The sequence below is a fragment of the Marmota marmota genome, unplaced genomic scaffold (genome assembly GCF_001458135.2).
Source record: "Marmota marmota marmota unplaced genomic scaffold, marMar, whole genome shotgun sequence".
Lineage (NCBI taxonomy): Eukaryota > Metazoa > Chordata > Mammalia > Rodentia > Sciuridae > Marmota > Marmota marmota.
In genome coordinates, this window is record NW_026000057.1 from 3,149,448 (window position 1) to 3,173,244 (window position 23,797).

At 37.3% G+C, this 23,797-nt stretch overlaps 1 long non-coding RNA gene across 1 annotated transcript; it reads right to left on the reverse strand.

Annotated features, from left to right (window-relative positions):
* Positions 1-18,137: 18,137 nt before the first annotated feature.
* On the reverse strand, positions 18,138-23,287 carry LOC107141238. Its single transcript, XR_001503408.2, has 2 exons — positions 22,577-23,287; positions 18,138-21,831 (listed from the first exon to the last, which is right to left on the reverse strand). It is a non-coding gene; the product is annotated as an uncharacterized LOC107141238 (long non-coding RNA).
* Positions 23,288-23,797: the final 510 nt, after the last annotated feature.

Below are 23,797 nucleotides of genomic sequence, written 5' to 3' on the forward strand. Positions count from 1 at the left end.
GGTATCATTAATCTTTCTGAGAAAAACCAAAATTTCCTTTCAGAAGGAAAAAAAAAATAAGGTTTTTAGAAGGATTATATAACCAAACTCTGGTTGGCACCCTATTGAAAGAATTTTCTTTGAGTGACTTTTATGACCTGAAATATTAATCCAGCACATTTCCATTTTCTCTGCTCTGGGTGGCACATTAATTGTCCCTCATTGATTTCCAGTGAGCTGTGTGTGTGGACAAGTTTTCCAGGGAGGGAAACTCGGACCCGGCCCAACAGGCCATCTGTATCTTCTTTTCCTGTTCTTTTCATTGTTTGCATAGCACAGAAATTTTTTTTGGCCAAGAAAGCAATTGTTTATTAAGTTTTCCTTAAAATGCCCATGGGTTTCAATTAAGAGGGACCTCATTTAGAGAAAATGCATGCCATGGTTTTTATAACACAAAGGATTTTGGGGGAAAAAATAGCAGAAAAGTTTGACATCTAATGTGTAATGTAAGGACTAAAGTTAATAAAATTGTATTCAGGATTTTTGTTAAACAAGTAGATTTTAGTCACTTTTATCATTTGAAAAAGTAACTGTGAGAAGAGAGATGTGTTGATCTACTTCCCTATAAGAATCATTTTACTATATGTATCCCTAATATCCTCAAACTGTACAAAGCTTAATTTAAAAAAATACTTGTCACACTTATTTCTCACACTCAGTTATGTCATTTGTCTTACTTGACACCTGGGCAAACACACACACACACCCAAAAAATAGTTATTCATAAAAAATTATTCTAGTGTTTGCATTGTAATGTTTTAAAAATTCCCTAAGGACTTTCCTCTTTATTCCTTTTGACATTGACTCTACTGGCTCACTTAACAATGAGACCTGATTTTACCTGCCATACATTAATGAGTGGAAGTTAAACATTAGATTCTTCTGGTTTTCATAGTTTTCCCCCAACTCCATAAGGAACATTGGATCATGGATTCTATTTCTCTGAATATGCAAAGTTGTAGTATCAATATCACACAGGACTAGACATGAAAACCTAATTGTGCCTGTGGATATTAAGTAATAAAAAATAAATAAATTTCCCATATGGTTCTTGAGTAGACTGGCTGCGGAATTTCACTTTACTGTATGCACTAAGGGCAATTCATCCCCATTTTATTTATTTGTTTTCAATGTACATGGACATTAGCATTCACTTAAATAGAAAGTACAAAATAATTATCAGTTAAGAAAGTACTGGCATCTTTCATAATGCACAAATTTCAAGTTTGCCTTACCTCCCTAGATTTTTATTAATAGATATTATTACCTAAATATAAATAAAATATAAAAACAAATAATGAAGAGAACATAAGAGATATATTCTTGGTGGTACCATATCCTTATGAGGGTATTGATCAAAATTAAGGAGACAGAATAGAGTTGAAATGCCCAAGATTGTAAGGGGGTGATATTTTCAATTTATAGTGTCATTGATTTTAGAAACAATCTCCTAGGTTGCTGAAGAACAATGGAGCAAAGTAGCTACCCAAGTTACCTGTTAGAAGCCTTGTGCTTCTCTGAGCTACTCTCCCACCGATAACAGAAATGCCTTGTAGGATATAGGTACAGACACACAGCACATTTAAAATGGTGCAGTTATCCCTGGGCATTTATATTATGTCTTTATCTTGGTTATTGTAAATAATGCTATATGTAATAAATATAGGAATGCACATATCTTTGAGTGTGATTTTGACATCTTTGGGTACATATGTCTAGAAGAGGGGGATTGCTGGGTCATATGGCTGTTCTATTTTTAATTTCTTCTAGAGCTTCTGTATTGTTTTCCATAACGGCTGCATCAATCAACATTCCCACCAAGAGTGTACCAGGATTCTCGTCTTTCCAGGCTGCCAGCAATGTCTGCTATCACTTGTTTTTTTGTTTTGTTTTGTTTGTTGTTGTTGTTTGATAATAGCTATTGCTATCCTTAGGAGTCTGGGGAGACACAGGATTTTACTTTGCATTTTCCTGAAAATTAGTGATGTTGGGCATCTTTTTATACACTTGTTTGTCAGTGTTATGTTTTCTTTGGAGAAATATCTGTTCAGAGCCTTTGTCCATTTTTAAAATCAGATTATTTGCTCTTCTGCTATTGAGAAGGTAAGAGTACTTTATAAGTATCTCAACGGATATTTTTTTTTTCTAGTCAATAGAATGTCTTTTCACCTGATCAATTATTTCCCTGTCTTTTTGGAGATTTTTTAGTTTGACATAGTCTCATTTACCCATTTCTGGTTTTGTTGTAACCTGAGCTTTCTGGTGTGACATCCAAAAAAAAAAAAAAATCATTGCCAAGGTCAGTGCCTTTAGGTTTTTTTATCCATATCAAGTAGATTTTTATATATGTTTAAGATAAGTGTTCAATTTCCTTTTTCCGCATGGGGAAATCCAGTTTTCCCAGCACCACTTATTGAAGAAACCTACCATTTTTTATCATGTCCTCTTGGTGCCCTTGTAAAAAATCAGTTGCACATACATGTTCGAATGCATTTCTTGGTTATTCTGTTCCACTGGTCTATGTGTCTGGTTTTGTTTTTGTTGTTGCTTTTGTTTTGTGTTTTGCTAAGTATCATACTATTTTTATTACTGTAGCTTTGCAATGATTTTAAATGGGGAATTTTGAGGCCTCCAATTTTGTTTACTTTCTTAGAATTATTTTGGCTATTCACAATTTGTTGGACATAGGTAAATGTACTCATATGGAATATGTATGTAGTGTTAATATGACCCAGTTGAATATTTGGAGAATGTTTGCCATTAAAACTTTACTTTTTGGCTTGTGATGCCATTCTTTCTATGAAAGAACTAGGTACTGGGACCATTTAGGCCATCTCTGATTTGGAAAATAAAACATCTCTTGGTAGGAAAAAAAAAAACTATTTTGGCTATTCAGGATCTAATGGTTCTAGACAAATTTTACAATTGTTTTTCTATTTACATGTAGAAAACTGTTGTGATTTTGTGTTGAATTGGTGCATTGCTTGGGTGTTATGAACATACCCACAATGTTAATTCTGATCCAGAAGCATGGGATAATTTTCCATCTATTTGTGTCCTCTTCACTTTCTTTCATCAGTGCTTTATAGTTTTCAGTGTATAGATCTTTTATATCCTTGGTTATTACTAGAGTTTTTTTTAATTTATGTATAAAAATACCACTGATCTTTACACATTGATTTTGTATTCTGCAATTTTACTGAATTGACTTTTTGGTTTAACAGGGTTTATTGTGTGAAATCTTTGGGGTTTTGTACATGTAAGATCATGTCATCTGCAACTATAGTTAATTCTACTTTTCTTCTATTTTGGCACCTTCTATTTATTTATTTATTAATCTAAGTGCTCTTATTACATTGCTTTGTTTACTACATTGAATAGAAATAGTGAGAGTGGGCAATCTTTCTTATACCAAGTTTTAATGGAAAAGTTTTGACTGCTCCCCATTAATTATAAACTCAGCTACAGAGTTATTTAAAAAATAAATGGCCTTTATTACATTAAGGAACTTTCCTTTCTGTATCTAAATGGATTTTTTTTAAGAGAGGGAGAGAGAGAGAGAGAGAGAATTTTTAATATTTATTTTTCAGTTTTCGGTGGACACACATCTTTATTTTATTTTTATGTGGTGCTGAGGATCAAACCCAGTGCCCCACGCATGCCAGGTGAGTGTACTACCGCTTAAGCCACATTCCCAGCCCTATCTTTTTTTTTTTTAATCAAGAAGTAAGTTGAACTATTCTAATGTTTTTTTGCATCAATTGAGATGAGCATTTGGTTTTTATCTTTCATTTTATTATTGTGATGTATCACATTGAGTTATTTGCATATTAAATACCAACCTTCCATGCCAGTGATAAATCCCACTTGATCATGATGAATGATCTTTTGTATATGACATTGAATTTAGTTTGCTTTTGCATCAGTTCCTATCAGGAATATTAATATGTGGAAATTAAACATGCTCCAGAATCAGGAGGTTGAAGAAGAAATCAAAAGGGAAATTTAAAAGTATCTTGAGACAAGTGACAATGGAAACACAACATATCAAATCCTACGGAAAGCAGTAAAAAAAATTCTAAGAGAAAAGTTTATAGCAATAAAGGCCCACATTAAAAAGAAAAAGATTCAGATCAATAGCCTACCATTATACCTCACAGAGTTAGAACAAGAAGAGGAAACTAGACCCAAAATTAGCAGAAGGAAGGAACTAATAAAGATCAGAACAGAAATAAATCAAATAGAGAATGGAGAAAACATAGGAAAAAGAATCAATCAAACCAAAATTGCTTCTTTGAAAAAGTAAACAAAATTAATAAACCCATAGCGAGACTAAGAAAAGAAAGAAGACTCAAATAAATAAAAGTACAGACTTACAACAGATGTCTCGGAAATTAAAAAGATCATAAAAGAGAGTATTATATATAATTATATGCCAATAAACTGGATAATCAGGAGGAAATGGGTACATTTCTAGAGAAACACGACCTATTAAGATTGAATTGGGAAGAAATAGAAAGCTTGAACAGACCAATAACAAAGAAATTGAAAATGTAATTTTAAAAACTTCCAACAACAACAACAAAAGCGCCCAGGACCACATGGTTTTGTGGCTGAATTTTACCAAACAATCAAAGAATTGTCCCCAGTACTTCTTAAACTCTTCTAAAAACTAGAGCTAGGGAGAATATTTCCAACCACATTTAATAGGCCAGCATCACCTTGATACCAGACAAATACAAAGGAAGCAATTATAATTTATGTATTTCTTTAAAAAGCTTCACATTATGATTCTATTTTGTGAGTATCTCAAAAAGGAATAAATGTACATGGATCTATAAGGATTTTGGTTCCTCAAATAAGGGTAAATTTTAAAAATCAGAATACTTCTAAAAGCATTTTAAAATAGTGAAAAATGTTTACCACTGAATGAATGTTACAGTCATTAATTTATTGAGAAGGTCTGAGATATTAATAATTTACTTTTAATTTCACTGGGTAATAAGATCTCTTACGAAATTGTTTCCCAGAGATCTGGGAAGTGGATTATTCTGAATAATTCTGCAATTTAGAGGTTATTTCTATTTCTTATATTCTGATGAAAATTGCTTGATAGTGTTTTTGTTTTGCTTCGTCTGCTAACTATGCTGATGAAACCATTCTATTCAGTCCCATTAAATCACGTGTTCAAGAATTGCTTTTAATTACAGTTAATTGGGATGAAGTAGCATTTATTTTAAACAGCTTCTTACTTGCTATTAACCACATCTTGACTTTCAGTTCACATTTTAATGTTATTTTCTTTTAATTTAAAATTCAAGAACTTAATGTAGACAATAAAATTATAAAAGCAACCAGACTTCCTTTACTTGGACCAATATGAAATTGGTTTGGCCCTGGTCACAGTTAGACAACCAACATTCACTAAATGCCTACAGTGTGTATTATAGACAATCAATGTGCACTAATTGCCTATGGTGTACCAGGCCCTATGCTACATCCTGAGAAAATAATGATGTGAATAAGACAAATAATTATGATTAAACCAATAACAACCAAGAATAATGTGTTCCATGTAAAATGTATACTACGATGAAATCCCACAAGAGAGAATTAATCTGGGGTTTTAGAAAAGAGTCTCTGGAGGAAATTGTCTTTGAATTAAAACCTAATGGCAGTTGTATTCCATTACTGGTTTTCCCTTTATTTCACAGTAGTAGAATTTTTCTGGATACATACGTACTCAGTATAAAGAGTTTCTCTCTCTCTCTCTCTCTCTCTCTCTCTCTCTCTCTCTCTCATCTAAATTAAGTCAACTAATTTTTGGCAGATGAAATGTGCAGAGAAATATATGGAACTTCCAAATTGTACTCAAGAGGGAGAGCGTGAGTTCTTGCCCTTTCTTTTCTCGCCTTCTGCTGCTGGGAATGCATGTGGGGAGAAAACAAGCTGAACAATATCAGAGGGATTTTATGTTGATAGGAAAGTTAGGAAAAAATGCAGAGCAGAGCAACCACACCAACCTAGGGAAAGGTAAAACTCAGTCTCATTTAAACCAGTGTCATTTCTGGTCTCTATTTTACACTGGTTGATATATGTATCTTAACACTTCCTTGAGGGACGAAGCAAAAAATAATTCAGAAGAGGAGGAGGACAGAAAATCACACAAATGACACATTACAGATCAATAATTCAAGGAAATAAATCATTTCAGTGACTTGAGTAGGGAATGAAAAGGGAAGATTTGTCAGGATGGTGCTGGAGAGCCACTGGAATAAGGACCCCTGATTTGTTCTTGCCTCTGAGCACTCACTCCAAGCTTGCTCACTCCAATGTGATTTGCATTGACCACTAGGAAAGTACCAGATACAATTTTAGCAAAGTCTTGAAAAGCACTTACACACTGGGATTTCCCTCTCATTTTGCTCTTGTATACACAAGACCATCACTTGTGAATGAAACCCAGGCTAGTCTCCTGGAGGATGAGAGACTATGTGGAGCATAATGGTGCCATCCCGGCTGAAGCCCCCACACACCAACCAGCTAGCATGGCAGACATATTCTAGCTCAGCTCTTCTGAAACTGTCCTTTCCTTCCCCGGAAGGAAGATCCAGTCCTCGTCTTAACTGACTCTATTTTGTTTTTCAGACCTGTTCTTTGAGCTATTTCTCCTCCCCAGCTTATCTCAAGTTCCAGGAACAGCAAGCCCTGCAGGCAATTACCTCATGATGGGAACAGAGGCTGCCCCCCAAAGGGGGAGCAATCATCTCCTGACAGCAACAGAATTGTCCCCCAAGCAATAATGATTTCTGTGGCGCCAGCAGGACCCCGTAGAACCAGACCTGAGATAATGATCAACCAGACCACGGATTGACCAAGACTGCTTGACTCTGCATACTTCTTGCCCCCTGCCCTAGTTTTTCCCCCTATGAAATCCTACAGCCATTGTTAATACCCTGAAGTTGGGGCTTAGGACACCCCCTCCCCTACTCCTTCATGCTGTGGCCACACTGAAAATAAATTCCTTTCCTGCTTACCACCACTCCTCTCTTTCTGTTGATTGGATTGTCTTGGCTAGTGGCTGAATGTGGTCTGCTGGGACCCCCAGAGCCAGGCTTTTAGCTTAGGACTCCAGTAATAAGATGAGTGAGGTTGCTGTAGAGTACCCAGCCCCAGCATTGCAACTGAACCACCTGAGAGATCCACTGAGGGCCCGGATGAGAAATGTCTGGCTGGCCTACTGAATTATGAGCAAATAAATTGATATCTTAAGCTGCTAAATTTTGAGATGGTTTCTTACATAGCAAAAGTTAACTGATATAGAGAGCAGCATGTATGGAATCTTGTTATAATTATTTCATTCAAAATTTATTAAGCACTAACTCCATACCAGGTACTGTGCTAAGTGGGCATTGATTGGAGAGGCAGCAACTTGCAAGACACGAGGTCCCCATACACATGGATCTTCCCTACCATTTGGCCGGGCCAAGGAATGGGATGTGTCATAAGGGCAATGAAAACTATATGAAGTCTTTAAAGCAAGGAAGCAATTGAGCACATCTGCACTTCTAAAACACTGTTCTAGTTGCAATGCAGAGGATGGATTGGAAAGGGGCAAGTGTGTACACTAAACACAAGTTTGGTGGCTGATGCAGGAGTCTAGGTGAGGAAGAAGTGCAAATAAGGTAACTTATACTAAGATGATATCAGTGGACATAAAGAGGAGGAGATTAGTTAAGAGGTGGAATTTGATAACTGGCTAGAAATACAGAAAGAGGAAAAAAGAGGATTGCTTACAGGTTTCTGGTGTAAGCAAGGTACCACATGATAGTGCTATATATTGTGGAAGAGAACATTGAAAGTCTGTAGTAGAAGCCTATGTGATTTAGATTTGAAGAAATTGAATTTGAAATGCTCATAAAATATTGAAGAAGAGAGATCAAAATGCAACTATGTGATTCTGGAGCTCTGTAAGACATCTGGTCTACCTATATGAAATGGAAGGCACACAGGAGTGAATGATGTTGACTAGAGGGGACACACTGTAAATGAGAATGGAGGGCCCAGGACAGAATTCATATGCACCCCAATACTTACTGGTTTCATAGAGAAGGAGAATCTAGCAAAGAGACTGAGAAGAAGTCCCTGGAAGAATGGGAATCTGGAGTGTGTCTTGATACGAAAATAAAAGGGAAAGAATTTTAAGACAGTGGTCAGCTTTATTAAATGTTGCTAAGTGGTTCATTAAGTTAAGGACTGAAAAATATTATGGGGCCGTAGTAACTGGAGACGGTAGCCATTGGTGAGATGAGCAGGATCCGTTCAGTGGAGAATTAGAGTCAGAAGGCAGATAGGAGAAGATTGAGAGGCCAGAGGAAAGAAGGTCAATGCAATGGTCAGTGTACACAGCTCTTTCAAGATGTCAGGATGTGAAAGGGGCAAGAAAGAAGTACCTGAATATTATTCAGAGGGATAAGGAATCCAATCTAAGGAAGAAAACAAGAAGTGTGAAAACAGGAGCCTGATGAACCAGGATAAAGAAGAGGGATCAACAGCCTGGACAGACAAATGAGGCAGAGGAGCAGGCGTGGCAGAAAGAGTTAAGCAGAAGTCTTGAAGTGCAGGAGGATGTGATGGACAGACGTTAGGGAGGCCCCTTGATGCCCACCTCCTGACACTCATGTATCTGTGGGATCCGTTTTCCTTGAGCGTGGGAAGGATTTGGGACTTGTCTGTTGGATATAGCGAAGGTGAGGGGTTGTGCATGATTACATTATGCTAGACTGCAAAGGCCATCTTGAGAGAAGACTCTCTCCTTTGTTGGTTTTGAAGAAGCAAGCTGCCATGTCATGAGCTGGGCCAACTAAAGAGCTCTCTGGAAAGCGGCCAACTAGAAACAGAGGCTTCCAGTCCCATAGCCTGCAATAAACCAAACACTGCCAACAACCACATGAGCTCAGAAGGGGCTCCTTTCCCCATCTAGCCTTATAGGAGACTGGCACCCTGGCCAACACCTTTACAGCAGCATTCAGAGACCCTGAAGCCAAGCCTATATTCCAACTAATACAAGCTGGGAGATTATGGAGGTGTTTTGTTTTAAAAGTTCTGCTGCGTTTGTGATGATACTGTTACAAAGCATATATAACTAATGCAGAGAATATCATCAGAAAAAATGTCAGACCAGGGTCATAAGGCATGAGGTTTTATCTCAATAGCAGGTGGATAAGGTGAAGCAAAGGAAAGGGTAGTGGATATGAGGGGAACAGGTTAGAGTATAGTACCATGTGGTCACTTCCACAAAGACCAAGGAGTTTTATATAAAGTGAACTTCAGACTTTGAAGACTTGTGATAAAGACTGATACCGAAAACTATTAGCAGTACATATATATAGAAAGAAGAGATTTTAGATTGGTTATCAGAAAATGCATATAAAAATGGACATCTCTATTTAGGATAAAAAAATAAATCACAGCCCAGCTCCTTTGGAAGCCCTTCCTGATTGGATTGATCATGGTCTTTGGACATGTCTGTGTTTACACACAGCTCTGTGACTTACCAGCTATGTGACCATGGCAGGATTTCCTCATCTCGCTGACTTTTTGTTTCTTATACATAAAATGTATCTATCTCATTGAAGGGTTGCTACGACAAATGAGATAAATAGATGCAAAACACTCATCACCACACCTGGCGTAAGGTAAAGGCTCAACGATGGCTCCTTCTGCTGGGTTTTCATTGGAGAAATTTCTTGAACAAAACAATCATCCAATAGATTCAAAGACTGGAGGGAAAGTCTCACAAGAGGACAAAGAGAGAAAGGTTTCAGAAGAACCTGAAAACAACGAAAAAGAAGCCATCCAACCCTGCAGGCAGAGTAACATAAAAGAAAGTGAGAAATTCACTATGTCCAGGAGGGAGGAGAGGAAACCCCCAATTAAAAAAGAAAAAAGGCAAGGCTGGATCACAAACTTGCAGGAGGGAATACTGAATTTCAGAAACATGACCATCTTTTCCCGCTGAGAAGATAGTAAATTGACGTCCATCCTTCACAAGATCACCATGTTTCGAAAAGCTTTCCCCCGCCCTCATTGTGTGAATGAAGGCTTCATTTCACGAAGATGTCGTACCTCCAGATAGAGCATTGGCTGTTAGGCTGGTCTCACGTGGTCTCTCGTTTTTTCAGAATGAAACTAAGAACTATTCTTTTGTGTTTATCAATCATCTTAAGCTATCTCTTAAAAGCAAAAGTCAGTGTTCCTGTAGTGATGAGGACAGAATGAGTTTTCATGGAAAAATATGCCCGGCTCAACATGTTTTGGATTTATACTCAAAAAGAAAAACCCACATTGAAATTCTTTATCCCTTTAACAAGAAGGAAAAAAAAAAAGTCTGTTTTAAAAGATGCAGAATTCTGATATTTGGGTTAATCTACACTTACAACTATGCAAAGTATATTTCAAGAACTAGTTGATGTTTGAGAATATATTTTTTAAATATTTTAAATACAAAAATCATACTTTATGTAAGATAAACAAACCCAAACACCAAAAAGTTGAATCTCGTGGAACTTAAGGTCTTATGAAATACAAACAGATTTTAAAGTAAGAAAGCCTTCTCTTATAGCCAACATTTATTCTGAATTTATGCATATAAAAATATCTGTAATGTCTACAAAATTCCCAGGTGTTTGCAACCATTAATAAATTAAAATGTTTGCAGAACTTCATGCCTTTGGGCAAGACATAAAATTTAGACTTATTTCCAACAACAAAAAAAAAAAACCCTGAAGAATTTCTTCAATTTTCTTTATAAGCAAACCACATATTTTGGAAATAAAAGAATATGTGCAATTCACAAATTTTAGAATAAGGCAGAATGTGTGATCATGAAGACACCATACATATAATTTTTTAGCTATTTAACATTCTATTAAATCAGATATTTTGCTACCTTAAATTTAATGGTTTCTCTGGTCCAAAACTTTCAATGCTAAGTTTTTGTTTTAGTCTGTTAAAACACTCAGAAGCATATCAGTTCCCTACCATACCAAATAGCCAGACCCTACTGCAAACCCACATTTTAAGCTATGCTATAAAGATTTTTTGCAATCTGGAATATTCTCCAGGACAATTACTTCTAAGTGATACTTAAAATGTTTATCTGACAATGTTTAAATGATCATATATTTAGGTTTGATTGTTAAGTTGGATTTGTACTTATCTTTCATATTTTTAAAGAAATGTTTGGCCAGATTGTCAAATTGCCCAAGTTGCATATAGCTTAGTATCTTTGAGGATTCATTCTGTATCTTGATTAAGGTAATCTGTTTTGAATAAACAAGTCTTAATATTTTACTGGTAATCTTAAATTAAAAACATCTAGAAATAAAGCATGTTTTCATTAAACCATAAGTAAATGTTTATTTACATATTTTGTTTTAGTGGGTTAGATACCACACATTTAGCTAAACAGTAGATAGATATTCATTGAGGAATTAAACTTTCCTACAGGGTGGTCTTGATATGAGTCAAAGCCAGGAAATTAATGCTTAGTTTCCCAAACACCTAATGTGCACAAAAGTAATTAATTCTATACCTGTGTGGGCTTCAATTCTGTGAACTTATCAAGTCTTCCATATTTTATTAATTGTTTACATAGTTAAGATATTATACTTTCTCACATCATTTGTGTGAGGTTGAGATACAATGAGTTAATTTAATTGATGTAATCATTAATTACTAAATCCTCTCAGTTCTGATCACTCTGTTTATGAGGTAATTTCATGATGTAGACTGTTTTCCATTATTTCATAATTAAGTACCAATTCTGCACACTCTCTGGTCCCATTAGCTCAGTCTTCCAATTCCATCAAAAGAAAAAGTACTAGCAAATTACAGCACTGCAATTGATTCAGATATTATAGGAAACTGAACTTTAGTAAAGGAAAATTCTAGCATGTACTTAAATTACAATTTAAGTCAGTACCACTAAATAAGTAATTCTTTTCAATGTGTTTGAATTGATAAAACACAATTTCCAAAGACACGCAACCTCCAGCCACCACAAGAAAATCTGCATGAGACTCTCCCTCCTCAACCCTCACCCACAGACTCCAGTCAATGTTCAGACAGAAAGTCAGTTCAGTGGGGGCATCAGTAGGGCCTGGGAGACTCAAAAACATATGTCAGATTTGGAGCTGGGCAGACAAGAGGCTACAGTGATAGCGGCATATCACATTGTCCACGTCTATGGCCAGGTCCAGTAGATACTTCTGAGAAAACATTACACCACGATCCAGACACGATTAGGATTGTAGACATTGAGTACTGCCAACCATCTGCTATTTGGTGCTTCTGTTCTAGCAATACATTTTTTTCCCAGCTGAATTAAGTAAGTAAATATCATTTGCATAGTAAAATTATCAAGACAAAATAGGTAGTCTTTAAAAATTGTTCTTATAATGAATTAATTATATAATAATCAAAACAGCTGCAATGGATTATGAATGAATTAAATATAAATGGAAGAGCTAAAATAAATCAATTATATAATTAAGTTTTACATGAATTAAGCTGTACGTATGTAAATCTACGTAGTAACTTCAAGAGAAAACAGTCATGGGAATGGAGCTTAAAAACAACATAACCTAAGAAAACAATTACTTCTTTTTGCAAATATATAATTAATGCATATTGAAATTGGGCTGGGGATGTAGCTCAGTGGTAGAGCACTTGTCTGGCATGCATAAGGTCTCTGGGTTCAATTCCCAGTACCACAAAAATAAGAAATAAATAATTAAGTAAAATATAACTTAGCTTTTCTCCAAAAATCATCATTCCTTAATTTATAACCCTTCTCTGAGTTCCTTTCCCTAGAGTCAATATTCTTGGCCTTGAGCATGCCACATTGCCATTGTTGATGTGGTCAAAGACCTCTCAATATGTTCTGCTTCTTAATGGCTTGGATGCCGCTGCTATGAAAGTAATTCTGCAATCTGCCTGTATTCCAGCTGTCAATCAACTTACCCCTGAATTCCATAAACACTCAACCAACATTTTGTAACTTCTTTACTTCAAGAGGAATTTCCAAAAAATTTCAAGTGCTTATATATGTAAAGCAGAGAATAGATTGTGGGACCAGATGATAAAGATTTTTACATGACTTTGCTATAGAATTTGGACTTTATTCTGAATTGACTAAATAACCATTGAAGAACTTAAAGCAGAGGAGTCACATGAAATGACTTGTGCTGTATAAACATGCATTTAGTGGGAGTGGGCACAATGGACTGGAATTGAAGAAAAAAATTACAGGCAAGGAGACCTTAGGAAGTTTTTGTAATAAACTAGTAAGAAGTGATAATCCCCCAATAATGTGCCTAGATGATGATCAGCAATGGCTACTGAAGCCACCGAACGAAAGGCTATAGAAATTTTTAAACCAAATTAGTAAAATAATATATAAAACTATTAAAATAACTTATCATTACCAAAAGGCATACATTATATGCTTCCCAATATGATGAAACAGAAACCATTCTTGAAAAAAGTTAAGCGAGCCCCTAGATCTAAATATGAGTTTACCAAAAATATGAATATAGAAAAACATGTTTAAAGACACCAGGAGGATGCAATCAAATTATTCCCAATTGTAAAAAAATTCTACAGGACAAATGACTTGATTACTTCAGGGGAAAAAAAAAAGGAAAAAAAACTGAAGGAGACTCAGTAATGTCTTAATCAAATACAGTGTGTAGATTTTGCTTAGTTACAGATTTGAACTAAACTACTATAAAAATAAAAACTTGCAAGAAAACCTAGGGAATGTAAACACTTACTGGACATGTGACTATATTATTAAGAAATTACTGAGATGATGATAAAGATTTTATACTTAGGTCTTTAAAAAAAGTTTGTCTTTTAGAAATACGTACTGAGGATTTTACCAATGAAATGATAGGACAACATCTGGAACTTATTTTAGAATAACTCAGTGGAGGTGTGAAGTAAGGGAAGAATATAAATTAGACAAGACTAGCCAAATGTCAGTAATTGGTTAAGGTGAGTAACATGTACATTTTACCATGTATAAAATTTTCTGTAGTAAAAAATTTATTGATAGTTAAATAAAAGAAGCAATAGATGAGATGATGGAAAGAAATGAATAATTCTGAGCCATACTCAAGAGGTATTATAGACAGGACATAACGGCCAATTATATGTGAAATGGGAAGTGAAGATGGCTTCTGAATTTTGGGGTTGATGGTTAGAAATATAGAAGTACTGCTCATCAAGACACAAGGTTCATTTGGGGCAGCAGATTCAGAAGTGAAGATAAGTGCAATTTGGGATATATAAATTTGAAACACTGGCTGGCTATCAAATGGAAATGTCCAAAAGGCATACTAAGAGAAAGAGGAGGCCAAAGATAGAAATCTGGGGAGCGGAAACCTGTAAAGGAATTAGAGCGCACACCTACAATCCCAGCTACTTGGGAGGCTGAGGCAGGAGGATTATGGAGTTTGAGGCCAGTCTCAGAAACTTAGCAAGATTATATCTAAAAATAAAAAGCTGGATTTAGCTCCGTGTTAAAGTGCCCCAGGGTTTAATCCTCATTATGAGGGAGAGGGAGGGAGGAAGGAAAGAAGGAAGGAAGGGGGACTGCTCCGCAGAGAGGAAGTGAAGATTGAGATGCTGTATCCAAATAAATAAGCGTAAACCCAACTGAGATTGAAGTTATTGAAAGAAGAGCAAACACAATTTCAAGGAAAGGAATTTGTCAAGCATCAAAGAACAAAATGAAAGTTTCAGAAAAAAATAACCTTTAGCTCTAGCAACGAACAATTGATGCCATTTGGAGATTACGAAAAGAGCACAGTCCTCTTGTTCCTGGGATCCCATTAGAATAAGATATGGCAATTTAAAACAGGGGGGCAAACAGCAGTGAAAAGAACAAAAGATAATTTATTAGTGGATAAACCTCAACACCTTTCTAGAAGGTGGAAAGTGAGTGGGAGAGCGGAGCTCAATGATGCAGAATATGAAGACATAGTCCAGAAAAAATACGGAGGGACTGCAGCCCAGAGGGAGCCATCTGCCTTTCAACAGGCAGTACAGGCAAGGATGCTGGGCGTGGCGGGTAGCAAATATGGCGGAGGCCTGAAGCCTGTCCGCTGACTTGCCCTTCTCACAGTCTGAATACACAGCAACAAGGTTTACCTTCTAGGAGAACATATTCGGATTTTTGGTATATTTTCTAAATAAATTCAACGTGTTGTCTAGCACAATCAGAAGAAGCTGCTGGTGTTGGAGCACCAGGAAAATCACATCCTGGGCATCATGGGTCCCCAAGGTCATGGTGGAGCAGGGAAGAAGACCTGAGTTTTGACTTTAGAAACAAAAGAGGACAGGCAGAGTTAAAAGATTCTGATAGGAAATGGGGACCTGAAGTCATGATCATTGTTCCTCATGGAGGGCACCAGTGGGAAAAGGCTGAAATAAATCCACACCAACTTTTTGTGAAGCTGTTGAGTGTATGAAGGAAGCTATAGGCCCAAGGAAAGACACGAACAAGAACTGACAATTAATAAATGGAAATGAATCACCTACTGGACGGTTACATCCTAGATGTATGAAAGAAATTAAAATGGTTGTCAAAAACGTTCCCACAGACACAAAAGTGATACTGTTTAAGACTTCTGCTTCCAGCCAAGATGGAGTAACAGGAACCGGATCTATCACCCCAGCCCAATCTACTAACCCGTTAATATTGTAATACAATGACGGGAACTGAAAAACTGGGCTCAGCTTTTAGGTCCTGCACATCAAGTAAATAAGACAGGACACGGATCCCTAAGAGAGGGAAAGCAAAGAGGGTGAGTTGAAGACTGTCCTAGCCCTCGGTACCTATTTTCCTACAGGAAAAAGGAATCCAGGGAGGGAAAGCCAAATAGCCCAGCAACGACCTTGAATTAAGGAGGAAAGCATGGAGTCCAGAGAGGCCAGAGAAACTGGAATTCAAAAGCAGAGTAAGAGCAAGAGCCGAGGAGAGCCACAGAGGAAACCCCTCCAGTCTTCCACTGAATATTTAATAGAAGACACATATGGGGGAATTGCCTGAGAACATGGAAAGAGCCAATTGGAAGGAGTAGGACCTTAGATCTCACATAGGTCTAAGAAAAGTTCCTCGTAATCAAGGAAAATTAGACAGTGTGTCCAGGATGAGAAAATTAGCTTTGGGTTAAAAGTGGTTCTGGTTTTGCAAAATTTAATCACAAAATCGAAAGATCCGACTTTTAGAAAATAATTTAACTGCACTTCAGAATAAAGCTCAAAAATATTTATTGTAGACAGGCATAGTGGCATACACCTAAAATCCCAGCAGCTTGGGAAACTGAGGCAAGAGTTCAAAACTAGCTTCAGCAACTTAGCGAGGCCTGAGGGAACTTAACAAGACCTGTCTCAAAATAGGGGGGGAAAAAGGGCTGGGATGTTTCTCAAAGGTTAAGCATCCCTCAGTTCAATCCTTGGTACCAAAATAAAATAAAATATTTATTGGAAACTATGTCAAACATTCTACAAGGGTAATTACAAAGTTTGGAATCTGCCTTAGTTAATTTGGGCTACTATAACAAAATGACTATGGAAATGAATCACCCACGGCACTGTTACATGCTAGATGTATGAAAGAAATTAATTGGTTGTCAAAAACCTTCCTATACACAAAAAAGTGATACTGTTTAAGACGTAAACAATGAACATTTATTTCTCACAGTTCTGGAAGCTAGAGAGTCCCAGGTCAGGGTGCCAGCATGGTCGGGTCCTGGTGAGGGTCCTCTTACAGAATGCAGGTAGTCCACCTCTTCCTGGATCCTCACATGGCACAAGAAGCGTGAGAGAGCTCTCTGGGGAATCATTTCATGAAGGCTCCAGTTCCATGACCTGATGACCTCCTAAAAGTCCTACCTCACAACATCCCCATCACATTAGGGGCTAGGGTTTCAATATATGAATTTTGTGGCTTCACATTTAGTCCATAACAGAATCTCAACACAAAAAATAGCAGACATGCAAAGAAGCAGGAAAATATGAACCACAGTTAGGAGGAAAAAAATCAAAAAGAATGAGTTCAAGACAACATTAAAATAGTTATTAAAACCATGCACTCCATATGTTCAAGAATGTTCAAGAACGTAGAGGAAAGACTAATCTGGTAAAGGACCGACTTCAAGGAGTTAAAGGGACCCAAACTTTTTGAGATAAAAATTCAATACCTGAAAGGGAATAAGGAATAAAAAATAAGAAATAAAACCTGGATGGGATAAATAGTAGTTAGACATTGCATAATTAACAACTAGTAATCTGGGAATCATTAAAAAAAATCTAAAATAGCATACAGAGAGAACCTGAAACCAACTGATAAAGAAAAAAATATGAAAAGCAACCAGAGTGTAAAGGAATTATATACAGAGGAACAAAATAAGAATGAGAATAATTTCTCCCTGGAAAATTTAATTAAGGAGACAGTGGAGCTGTCTCAAAAATATTTAAGGTATAGATGCTCCTCAATTTATATCATAATAAATCAACTATAAGTTAGAAATATCATAAATCAAAAATTCTCTTAATGCATCTAGCCTACTGAACATCATAGTTCAGCAACACAGTACATATAGAGAGTCAGTTCCTTCCCTTTGTGATCACATGGGTGATTGGGAGCTGTAGGTCACTTCTGCTGCCCAGTATCACAAGAGAGCATTCTTCTGCATGTTCTAGACATAGAGGAAAGATCAAAATTAAAAATCCAATGTACAGTTGCTACTGAAACACTTTTACACCACTGGAAAGTTGAAGAGTCATCTTTCCAACCATGGTAAGTCAGGAATCATCTATACTGATTAAAAAAAACAACAACAACTGTCAACCTAAAGCTCTACACCCAGTAAAAATGTCTCTCAAAAGTAAAGATATTTCTCAGACACACAAAAAAATGAAAATAAGATCATCACCCACAAACCTGTATTATAAGAACTGTCATCACGGCAGGAGGAAAATCACACTAGATAGAAATGAATGGAAAGCACCAAAAATAATGAACATATTGGTAACAGACTTTTATTCTTGTCTTAAAATCTCTCTAAAAGATAAATATCTATCTAAAAAAGGAAATATCAATTCACATTGAAGTTTGTAACATAGGTAATGCATATGTGCAAAGGGTACGAGAGAGAGGTGAAGACCATTGGCTCTTCAGACCTTTGGCTTCTAAATCTGTGGACGCTGCAGATCAGTGGCAGATCAGTAATATTAGAAAAAAAGACTGCATCTGCTCTAAACATGTACAGACATTTGTCCCTTCTCATTATTCCCTAAACAAAATAACAACTAGTTACATAGCATTTACATTGTTATAGCTATTATAAGTAATCTAGAAGAGAGGGAGAAAAAGTATAACATGGGGTAGTAATCTAGAAGTCATTTAAAGTACCAGAGAGGAGGTGCATAGATTACATGCAAATAGTATGCCAATTTCAATAAGCGTTTGGTATGATTGCAGGGGGTCTTGGAATCAAGCTCCCACAGATACCAAAGGACAACTGTACACCGCTTTAAAGTTCTTATAATAAAGTGATATGATATTAACTATAATACAATATAATGTTGACCTCTTGAAATAACCATTAAAAAATTAGAGCTAATAAGCCAATAATATAATGGAATAATAAAAATATTTAATTAATCAAAAAGTAGAGAAAGAGAAGTGAACAAAGAATAGATAAGACAAAACAGAAAACAAATAGGTGATAGATTTTAAACTATCTCAATCATCACATCAAATGTAAAGGGTATACACATCTCAACTAAAAGTCATAGCATGTTACTTTGGCAAAAACAAGTGAAACCCAACCACATGATGCCCATAATAAATATACTTTAAATATACAGACAGAAACAGGATAAAAGTAAAAGGACGGGAAAAGATACACCATGTTTAGTGCTAATCAAAAGACAGCAGGATTGGTTAAATGAGTAGCAGGCAGAGGAGTTCAGAACAAAACATATTACTAGGGATAGAGAAAGATTTCCTAATGGCAAAAGGGTCGAGTTGTCACAAAGACATAACAACCCTAAACATTCATGCACCTAAAAGCCAAGCTTCAAAATATACTAAGCAAAAGTGGGCAGATCTGCAAGAAACAGAAAATCCGCCATATATTAGTTATCAGTATCCTTTCTGCAATAACTGATAGAATGAACAGATGGAAAGTCAATATAAGGGACAACTTGGACCACATTATCTACCAAAGTGACCTGACCCTTCAGTACCCTCCACTCCATAATAGCAAAACATTCTTTTGTTTATAAAATGCTTGCCAAGACAGACAATTTTCCTGCCCATAAAAAGGTCTCAAAATTTAAAAATTCAATGCATATGGAGTATACTCTCTGACTGCAATGGAACTGAGTTAGAATTAACAACAGAAGATCCCCAAACATCTAAAAGGTCCAGTTCTCAATAACCTCTGGGTCAAAGAACTTGGGGGTGGGGACTGCTAGAAAGTATTTTGAACTGAATGAAAATAAACAAGCAAAACATTTCAAATTGGTGGGAAGTGGCCAAGGCAGAACAAAAGAGAAAATACCTACATTAAAAAATTAAATTAATTAATTAATTAATTAAAAGGCTAGCGGGCACTCCTATGATGGACTTCTTTTCACCATCTCAGGGGATCAGCACCAATGGGCAGCAACCACATCTCCAGAGCTGGTGCAAGTTTCTGGGTCCTGTCAACACTAACTCTCCCCCAGCTGCCCCAAGCCTGGGGATGCAGCAGCCTCAGGAATTCCTCTTTAGTGTTCCCTTTTAGCTCTTGTAGTTCTTGGACATCCATTTAACCAATTCCTTACATTTAATTCACTTTGTGAAAATAGTTAAGAGTTTATTTCTGATAAGATCCCTGACTTACTTATTCAATAAGAGTTTCAGTCCATAACTGCTCACAAGATCTGGGCCCTGGTTATTTCTCTTTCCTCCTTCTTGTCACTTTCTCAGTCACCTGTTCCCCTCAGTCACATGGGCCTCTTTGCTAACTCTTGAACACAACAAGAGTGCTGGTGTGTTCATAGCTTTCATTTGCCATTCCCTGTGCGTAGATACCTGCATCCTCATGGCTTGCTGCTTCATGTATGACCAATCACTCACTCAGTAGACACCTTTCCTGTGTCTGTGAAATAACTATTTCTCTCAACTGCTGCACCCTTCTTCCTCATGATTCCTTTGGTCTATGCATTGAATGCCACATATGGTCCACAGCTATTTGTTCTCTATTTCCCACATGAGAACAAGCTCCAGGAGAAGTTTGCTCATTGCTGTGTCCCCAGAGCAGTGTCTGGCACACAGAAATGCCAACTTCTGAAAGACATATTAACCAGTAGCTCCACCACTGTGTCAGGGCACTTGAACTATAACCAATCTTCAAATTTTAAAAGATGTGGATTTATTCTTCGCCTCTGTCGGCCGACCTTCCTCTGTGGAATCACACAGTAGTAGCAAGGTCTCCCAAACTTCCTTAGTGGCGATACTGTGAATTTGGTCTCTGGCCTCTTTTCTTAGTTATCTATTTTATTCTGCACTTTTGTTCTCTTAAATGTGCCAAATTCTGTTCTCAATTCAAATGCTTCTCTACTTTAAATGGGAAGGTGAAGTCACTTCATAAACTCTGACGCACCCCTGGGGTTCAGTTGAAATGTCTTTTCCCCAGAGAAGCTCTTTCCAGTCACTTAATCTTGGGATGGATGTGATTTGTTATCCTTCATCTTGGCATTTCTTTCAAAGCACTTATTATAATTTACAGCTATAAATTTATTTGTAACCTTATCATTTGTCTTCCTTACTAGATGATTAACTATCTGGAGGCTGAGTGTTTGTATCATTTTCCAAAACTGTATACATATTGCTTAGCATAGGGGAATGTTGAAATGGAATTAAATAATATATATTTCTGTGAAGGCCAGAAATCCATATTAAACTGATTCCAAAACCCCAAATAGTTTTCTTTTAAACATTTAGCAATTTAAGTTGGCCTAACTTCTTTTTTCAAAGTTGTCCTACCTTCTGATGATAGAAATATATGTCCAAATATATATACATAGACACATATATACAAAATTCACTTGCATATTTTGAGCTTTACTTATGAAACTCATTTTCAATTTAAATCAAATATCTCATCTTTCACAATAAACCTAATTTGTACTTCAGAATTACTAATTCATTCAAAGTAAGGAATATAATCCTGGATAGGACTCAGGTTAGGGGCAGAATAGCCAGAGCTGGCACTAGCCCATATAGATGCCTTGGTGCAAATTAGAAAAAGAGCCACATTGCCTGGGAAGACTCAGTAACACCCCAATACACAATGACCTGTGAGTGGGAGGACCACTCTAGGTGGCAGTTCTGGAGGAGGTTGCTCAATGATGGTGCGAGCAGAAGACAGTGACCTGGCCACCCTTCTGCAGCTCCACTCCTTGCTAAAAAGGGTTGACTTGATTCATCTGGATGAGTTTGGTCAGAATGGTGTTCCTTCTATTTCTGGTGGTTTAGCTGAAGAGAGAGAACTCCCTGATCGAAGATCATTTTTCATGTCCAAGTGGGTGGATGGTTATCCTTTCTTGCTGCAGTGTCCAAGTGGGCTCTCAAGGTTAACAGTCGGAAATAACCCAGTGTTGATTCTTGATTCCTAAGAAATCATACTATTGATCTGGATATGGGTGAGATTTGTAGTGTTCTCTCTGGGGGGAAAAAAATCAGAAGTTAGTCTACTTGTATCACTGCTTAGTGACTATGTGGAAATATTATATCAGTGTCGTAAGAATTAGTTCAGCTACCTCCTAAGTGCCCTGATTATTGACTTTCATAATGAATAGTAGACAGGGTCAATTTTAGATCCATGTGTCAAGAAAGAACAAGCATGTCTTATTTCAGTAATCTTTTAGAAATGCTGTATATCTTGAAACTTAGGGCCATAGGTTGTAACAGATAACATCTTTTTTAAAAACCAATATTAATATACTTTAAGTGTCTTTAGTCTTGAAGTATAAACCATAAGGAGGACCTGTTTCCAAAGTACTTAGATGAATTCATCACTTAGATCAGGAGCTGGAACCACTGAAATATGACTTTATAAGAATCTTCATTTTGGAAAAAGAACACAAATCTCATTTTTGGACAAAAAGCCTTAAAGAGTGGAAAGTATCTTAGATCAGGTTCTTGGTTCCTGATTTTTAGATTTCCTAATTAGATGAAATCATGCAAGTGATTTAACTTTGATGGGATTCAGCTCAAGATCTACTAAATAAAAGAGTTTAAAGTCTTAAAGTCCTTATAGCTGATTTATTTTATATTTAAAGTTCTCCAAGCAGGCAGACAGTCAAATAAAACAGTCTATGGGATCCAAAGTAGCATTTACAGTCACATGTATACAGATATATACAACAGTTCCTGGCAGAAATGTTAAGAATGTCTTAAGGGCCTTACCTTTAGCTGAGGACTGGGCCAAACATCCCAGAAGGTTCTTTTCAGTTATTGTAATCGGTCAGCTCTTTTGGTAAATACTTAGCTCTAATCATAAACCCAGGTCCAGAAAGTAAAAGGGACAGAAGGCTAACCTAGCCACTGCCACCACTTGAGTAATCAGTTTAATCAGCTAACTATGTCAACCATCACCAACTTTTACATGAGCTTGGTGAAATCCGTGTCAGAGAAATGAAGCAAATCCAAATATGGTGAACGTTCCTCCATTGCCAAAATGGGAAATTGTCTTATCTCGTCATCAAAACCCATCCACCAGAAAATCAATTCCCCTGTTAAACACCTAAACGGGCAAAAAGCACATTCTGTGTGCAACCCGATAGAGACTCGTTCTGATGCCAACTTGGAGGGACCAATGAACATCAAGTCACTGCCCTTGACAACGGAGACTTTTTTTTTTTTTAAATAAACACTTCCTTTACACAGACTTTGTCTAGTTGGGGGAAAGGTTAATTTATTTGTATACACAGGGATATGGAGGGCAGCGCTTCTGGACGCCCACACACCTGCAACTAATTCTTCCTCCAGAACTAACACATCTGTATTTACACGCCGGGAGGCCGAGGGGGAGTGGAGTGTGTGTGTGTGTGTGTGTGTGTGTGTGTGTGTGTGTGTGTGTGTGATATTTAGAATGCACGCTGATTCCACAACCACCTCTTTATGCCCACCTAGAGCAGGGGAACCTGAATTCCAGGTCCTGAGTCTGCGAGGCAAGGAGGTTTGCTTCCTGGACATGTGTGGGGTCCTCCAAAGGGGAGCTGGGGGCCAACCTGCCCAGACCGCAGCAAACCCTGAGGGAGGTAGGCGCTGGCTCAACCTGCTCCCCGAAACCCCACCCCCAGCCTAAGCCACGTTCACCCGCCTGTGCCACCTCAATAGATTGAGGGCTTTGGGAGAGGATGAGTGACCCTTTTCCCAAAGTCTCCAAACTAAACTCAACCTGACTCAGAAGTCCGCAGCATTTGGGACCCACACCCCAACACCCCGCGCGCGCTCCTAGGCGCTTCGAAATGAGCCCCCAAGGATCACTGGGGACCTGGGGATGCCGGTGCGGGCTGGGGGAGGGAAAGGAGCCAGAAAGCTCCCCGCCGCCCGCTCCGCCGCCTTAGTTCATCCTCCCCCGGGCTCGGGGGCGGGCCGGGGTCGGGAGCCCTGGAAGGGGCCCCA